The sequence below is a fragment of the Gadus macrocephalus genome, chromosome 23 (genome assembly GCF_031168955.1).
Source record: "Gadus macrocephalus chromosome 23, ASM3116895v1".
Taxonomy (NCBI): Eukaryota; Metazoa; Chordata; class Actinopteri; order Gadiformes; family Gadidae; genus Gadus; species Gadus macrocephalus.
In genome coordinates, this window is record NC_082404.1 from 13189628 (window position 1) to 13197127 (window position 7500).

Below are 7500 nucleotides of genomic sequence, written 5' to 3' on the forward strand. Positions count from 1 at the left end.
CCAGCCATGATGGAACACTGGTCAGAGGAGATGTGGCGGTGTTCTCGTTATTATGAACATGTATTCATTATTAATCGAACGCAGACCCAGACGTGGATCAACATGGATGGAAGCCACAAGAGTTGGAGGACACCCAAGCGAAGAGAGGAAGAAAGAGCGCTATTTATGGCGGGGCGATGAGGAAATATGTATTATTCATCGTGACACCACTCGGGACGAGGGATTCCTCATGATATTCAGATGCATGTCTAGATGCTTCTATAGGGTTATTAAATCCGAAAGGCCATTTCAAACTGCCCATCCGTGGTTTATTACGTTGAACTTTATGGGATTTGAAGATGGGATGTTGCGTCACAACCGATAGTTTCACAAATTGATTAATTTCGTATTTCATGACCGCATCTCATGACAATGCCACACTCAATGCCACACAAAATATGAACTTGAACACCGGAACAGCCTGACGTCTGTTCTTTGAGTCTAAACTGTTTAAAACCCACTTCTGAGAGGATTCAAGCGATGTTTCTGCTTACGAATGTTCATATATCCATCGTTCATATCGCGGTCATCATCGTGAGATAAGGTTGAATGTATCTTACTGGTTAGCATGCGATTGTTGCTGTTTTGACGTATCTCTCTTGTTATTTCATCCATATTGCAACGTGATTAAATTGTTTGCGATAAAAAGCTAATGTTTTGACAGCAGGAAATACCCATTTTATTCAGCTTGGCCTAAGCTGACGGGAACCAGAGATAGCACTATGTTACTTTCGTATTAAGCCAAGAGATATTGTGAAAGTGTTCACATTATATCTGTTTTGATATGCCCACGAAAAATAAGTCTGTTCTCTTGACGTCTATGTCAATGTCTGCTGCGGGTTTTACTTTTTGCATAATTGAATACTTTTTTTTCTATTATAAAGCGTGCTAAAAAATACAGATGTCAATGACAACCGTCGTGAGTAGGCCTACATCTTGACAACTAGACAAAAAAAGGAAATAATAAAGAATGCACAGGTTTCATTCTAAGCCTAGCAGAGCTCACATGACACACAGGGCTAACAATAGACCTTCTAGCATCTGATCAAATGTCACAAATACATAGAATATATCAAATAAAGCTAACATGTTAAAATGTCAGCGAATCCGTGAAATATCACACATGCTAATGCTGTAGCCTTAGAGGCGCGGACCGGACCTCACTCTTGACAGCGGGTCATATTTAATACAAGGCTGACCGAAGGGTAACGATAGTTATGTTATTATAACTCTAGTTCTATGATTGTAGGCGTAGCCGTCTAGGCTTCGCCTTATGGGCTTGTCCCGTGCGCGCGCCTGCGCGCGCTGAAAATTCAAACTATGCACCTATCAGCGTGGGCACTGCCCACATTTCCCACGGTATCGTGTCTATATAACGCGGTGTATACCGTCGCTCATCCTCCAAGCTTTTCTTTCAGCAATTGGAGGGTACAGCAGGTGGGAAACTAGACGGCTACGCCTACAATCATAGAACTAGAGTTATAATAACATAACTATCGTTCTATTTCATGTAGGCTACGCCGTCTAGGCTTCGCCTTATGGGCTAAGGTGAAGCTGCGAGCGGAGCCCGATCAATGTACTCCTGCTGGACCCCAGTCAAAAAGACCTAAGTCACCAGAACACATTAAGACTCAAAAAGCCAAGGAAGTGTAAAACACAACAGCTTTATAAAAAACTAATTCCTCCTAGATCAAGCAAGGCAATGATCAAGGGAGAAAAAAGTGAGTCTGTAAAGACTCCGGCTCTATTCCGTGCTTCATGGAACCCATGAAAGGAAAAGAAAAACCAGAGCAACTAGGTTTCCATTAGATCCGCTACCACCGGGGGCGGAGCTACGGAATTCGGCTCTCCAATAATGGGACTCTCTCGGCCGTTTCTTATTTGAAGAAAACGGCGGGAGTGCCACACTGGTAAACAAAACCACCAGACAATTGGCGAGCCAATAGAAAACCCCCTAGCCTGTTTTTCATTTGAAAAAAGGTGGGAGAGTAAGACTGGTAATCAAGTCCAACTCGCCAGCCGGCGAGAGGAAATCCAACCACGACGCTTTAAAGAACATGTCTATATTCTTAAGCCGTAAAAGGGGTCCCGGACTCTAGCACAGAGTTGCCGAGTGAGCCCCTGGACATGTCTAACATGTAAAAAACGGACAAAGGGGCCGGGGGAAGACCAAGACGCAGCCGCGCAGATGTCTTCCACCGAAACGCCCTTGAGTAGAGCCGTTGAAGCGGCCACGCTCCGTGTGGAGTGAGCTTTAACGCCCAACGGTGGCGCCAAGCCCTGCCGAGAGTAGGCTAGGCAAACACCCTCACATACCCAGCGAGAAAACCACTGCTTAGAGAGAGCGCGGCCCCTGCTAGCGTCGCTATAACACACAAACAACTGTTGTGTGGAGCGGAACGCTGCCGAGCGATTCACGTACATAGCCAACGCCCGAACCGGGCACAGGAGATGCAACTCCGCCTCCGCCTCACTAGAATGAGGCGGGGGGTGAAAAGCCTTAAGCACAATATCCCTCGACCGAAAAGAACTATTAATGTTCTTCGGGAGGAACGCAGGATTAGGTCTGAGCAACGCGAAGGAGCTGTCCTCGTTTAGCAACAAGCAACTCGGGCTGACAGACAGAGCGGTTAGCTCACCGGCCCGCTTGGCAGAAACCAAGGCCAACAAGAGCGCCGTCTTAAATGACAGGGCATCCAAAGGGGCCTGAGAGAGAGGCTCGAAAGGATCCCTGGACAATCCGCGCAACACGGTGGGGAGATCCCAGCGTGGTGTAAGCACGCGTGAAAACAGGCCTAACCCGTCTAGCCCCACGCAAGAATCTCTTGACCAGTGGATGGCTGAAGATCGGTCCACCATCACAGCCTGCATGGCCAGCCGAAACGGCTGCCACATAGACCTTGATAGTGGAGAAGGCCAAACCTTTTTCCAATAAGTTTTGCAGAAACGAAAGCACGCTTCCCACCTCGCATTGAGATGGGACAGCGTGGTTCGTCTCACACCAATTAGAGAAGGCGCACCACTTCGCCGCATAGAGGGAAGAAGTAGAAGGCGCACGAGCACTCTGAATAGTGAATAGTGTTGATAACCGTCTCAGGCAAACCTTTGCCCTGCAGGATCAACCTCCCAGGAGCCAAACCAACAGCCGTCCCGAGACATCGGGCGGGTGGTGCACCGTCCCGTGGGCCTGTGAAAGCGCATCCGGCCTGAATGGTACTGGCCAAGGCGCCGACCGCGAGAGCGCGGCCAGCTCTGGAAACCACAGAGCTGAACGGTTCTCCGGGGCCACTAATATCAGAGACAGTCTCTCCTGTCTGACCCGTTCCAGAAGAGGAAGGATCAGCTGGAGCGGGGAAAACGCATACAAGAGAGCCCGCGGCCAAGGTGTGTGTGCCAACGCATCTACCCCCAACGGGGGAAGATCCCGAGGGCTGAGGGAGAACCACCACCTGCAGTGCGTGTTCTCCCGGGACGCGAAGAGGTCCACCTGCGCTGTCCCGAACCTCTGCCAGATCAGTCTGACAATGTCGGGATGTAACCGCCACTCGTCTCGGCGGGGACCGCCTCGAGACATGAGGTCCACCCCAAAGTTCTGGGCGCCCGCGATATGCAGGGCTCTCAGACTGCGGAGATACTGATGAGCCCAAAGCCAGAGCTCGACCGCCTTTCGGTGGAGAGCAGGGGAGCGGACTCCCCCCTGTCTGTTGATGTACGCCGCCGCCGACACGCTGTCTGTCCTGATCAGAACGTGGCGGCCGCGCACCAGGTGAAAGAAATGCAACAGCACTTTCCTCACAGCGTCGAGCTCCAACACATTTATGTGTGCTGTAGGGGGCGTGCGCCACTCGTCTCCGACCGAGTGAGAGAGGCACGTTCCTCCCCAACCCGTCAACGAGGCGTCCGTGAAGACCACTACGTAGGACGCCACCCTGCCCAGGGGAACACCCTTGAGAAGGGCGGAGGGTCCTTTCCAATATTCCAGGTCTGGCGACACCGAACGGGGGACGAGGAGCACCCTGAGCTTGTGTCGCCTGGGGTCCAACCGTTGGCGAGCAAACCACCGCTGGAGTCTGCGCATAAAAAGCAGACCCAGGGGGACCACGGGGTGGGCAGCTGCCATCAGCCCCAACAGGCGCATGGTGGACAGTGCGGTCACGTTTCTGCGAACGTGAAAACGGGAGAGCGCCGACAGGATGGCGTCTCGCCGAGGAGGCGAAAGCATCGCAGTCATGGTGGCTGAGTCTAGGCAAAGCCCCAAGTAGACTGTCTGCCGGCTGGGGAGCGGGGAGCTCTTCTCCCAGTTGATGGCAAAACCCAGGAAGGAGAGATGGTTTATCACCAACATGGTGTCCCTTCTCGCGGTCTCTTCTGAGTTGCTCAGAATAAGCAGATCGTCTAGGTAGAAGAGAATCCTCTTTCCCTGACGTCTGAGCGGTTCCAACGCTGTCTCCACACACTTCGAGAAGGTGCGCGGAGCCAGGGAATAGCCGAACGGCAGACACTGGTACTCGTACGCCATCCCCATAAAGGCAAAGCGGAGAAACCTCCTGTGCGCCTGCCGAACAGGGACGTGGAAGTAAGCATCCTTGAGATCCAGGGATGTGAACCAATCGCCCTCTCTCACAGACCGGAACAATGCTCCGACCGTGAGCATTCTGAACTTCCTCGTGGCAACGAATCTGTTGAACACACGAAGATCCAGAATAGGTCTCATTTCCCCTGACTTCTTGGAAACCAGGAAGTAGCGGGAATAAAAACCTAGGTGAGACTCGTGGGGGGGAACGACAGTGATGGCCCCCTTTACCAAGTGACGTGCCACCTCTGCTGCCAGAGCCGTGCTCGCAGCCGGGTCCCGTAGCGTGGTCTCCACCAACCCCATAAAGGGTGGGGGACGACGCTTGAACTGTATGGGATGGCCCCATCTCAACGTGGTGTCCAACCACGATGGCAGAACGCACCGCTCTTGCCAACACGCATAGCGGTTGGAGAGAGGGCGAGCCGACAGCTGAGGAAGACCGTCCAGGAATAACCCGTATTCCTCTGCCCCTACCGCCTCCACACTGCGTGTGAACCAAGGGGGGCTTCCCACGAAAGGGAGGAGGCTCAGCGAGCGTAGGAGACGTACCAGAACTAGCAGCTGTAAAAACAACGAGCTGTCTAGACGTCGCGCTCGTGCCCACTGAACAGGGAGCGAGCCGTCCGGCCGCAGCACCTGTGCGCATGCGCTGTCCGCAGGCTGTAGCCACAGCGCGCGGACCCATCTCCTCACCTATAATGTGGGGAACCAGGAGACCGGTACAAGCGGCCGTATCCACGGGCTCGTGCAACGAGTCTCTGATCCGTCCATGAGGCTCCAAGGGACGCCGCTTCTTAGAAGCAGGTGAACCAGAGGCCATGTGAACACGCCGTCCGACCCCTACAGCCACCGGGCTGAGAGGGGGAAATGGGCAACATGGAGGAGCGCACCACAAGCGTAGGACGCAGGTGGCCTGGGGAATATCGCTCTTTAGGTACCATGTACTGCCGTTCGGCCGAACGGTCTCTTTTCTTTAATAGGGAAAGAAAAAGTAGGAGCAAGCGTCCGGAACTTCCCGGTCCGTGGCGCTGCTGCTCTCCCCGTGCGCGGCAGCTGCGGCTGCTGCACCGGGGCTGGAGTCGGAGGCGGTCCCATGGAACGCTGGGACCGGCCTAGACCGCGCTTCCTCTCAGCCTGCTGGCGGGAGGAGCCCGTGAGAATCGTCCCGAACCGGGAACGATTCTCACGGACTGACTGCTGGTGCGCGAGCACCTCGGGGAACCTGGGACCAAATAGGCCATCCGGCGCTAGTGGACCCTGGACGAGGCTGGCCCGCTCTCGTTCCGGCACCGCAGTGTGGGAGAGCCATATGACCCTTTGAATCATGGTAGCCCACGCCATATGCTGGCCGGCCGAAACGGCTATCGGCTGGCATAGCTGGAGGATGGCGCTGGAAAAGCGGGAAACCGCCAGCCATCTCGCGGCTTCCTCCGGGCCGTAGGCCTCCCTGTCAGCCGACAAGGAGACCATGGCAGAGGAGAGCAGGGCGATGTTGTTGACCGCCGCCGCGGATTGAGAGGCACAAACGAACACCCTGTCCGTTAGGCCGACAATCTGCTTCTGGAGGCGGTCGGGGGGCAGCAGCTTTTCGTTAAGGAGCCCGGCGCCCGGACAGAGAAGCGCTGCCAGGGGAGGCTCCAGGCGAGGGATCCCCCTCGCCTGAGTATCGGCCCACCCCTCCACGTTGGTGAAATCCGTGTAGGATCTTACCGGAGCCTTCAGGGTCGAAGGGTCCTCACCGGCAGCAATAAACAAGTGCTGCAAAGGCGGGAACAAGGGGCACTGGGTAACCCGCCGGGAAAAAGATGGGGTGCGAAAGCACTCGCCCTGCATATCGTCAGATACGGGGGCGAGAGGCGGGACCGGCATGGGAATCCCTTTGATGGCCGCCGCCTCACCCATGATCTCCCGGAAGAGATCGGTCATCCGGCGCGGACCCTCGTGTTGTATGACGGTGGCGGTTGTAACCCGAGAGCGGGAAAAACCGGACGCCGAGTCGCCGAAGACGTCGTCCAGGGAGGCGTCGATGATGCCACCGTCGACGTCAGGTCCGAACAGGTCGATGGCGTCAGCCATTTCCACCGCAGGGGAAAAAGAAGAGATGCCTGGAGAGGATCCCCTCTTCAGGCAGCTCCCGGCAGGCGACACAGGAGACGGGGGCCGCCATAGCAGCCGCGGCGTGGTCGGCGCCGAGGCACCAAAAGCACGCCAAGTGCCCGTCACCCGGTGCCAGGGAGGCGGGACAGGAGGCGCATAGGAGTCCTGAAAAGGACCTAGCTCTAGGAGCGCTCTCAGGTGGCCCTGAAAAGGGCCGTTTGTCCGCGGCCTCGCCCGAGCCGCTGCCACCGGCTTGGGAGATCCGTGTTGAAGTTCTCATCTTCTTAATTGTAGTTCTCAATTTCTCGCTGATAAGCACAAGTGCTGAAAGAAAAGGGAGGATGAGCGACGGTATACACCGCGTTATATAGACACGATACCGTGGGAAATGTGGGCAGTGCCCACGCTGATAGGTGCATAGTTTGAATTTTCAGCGCGCGCAGGCGCGCGCACGGGACAAGCCCATAAGGCGAAGCCTAGACGGCGTAGCCTACATGAAATAGAACCGGTATTTTTGAAGACGGAAGTGTAAGTAAGGTGCGCGTCGCGTACAAAGCCAATGTCTTAACATAGCCTCGCTTAGACTGGCAGCTGAGACGTGTTCTGCCAGACGGTGACGATCAGAGATGGAATATTAATGCAGGACAGATGGCGATCTATACCTTTTAAGAGGCGTCAGCATTATGAAGGCTAGTGATGGTGGATTGCAGAGGCTGCCTTGACCTCCCCGTTCGCACGCCCACACACACACACACACACCCACACCCACACCCACACCCACACACACA

The 7500-nt window shown here is 54.9% G+C and overlaps 1 protein-coding gene across 1 annotated transcript in view; it reads left to right on the forward strand.

The window, feature by feature from the left end:
- The window catches only part of cntnap2a (contactin associated protein 2a), a 206423-nt gene that overhangs the window by 68087 nt on the left and 130836 nt on the right, over window positions 1-7500 (forward strand).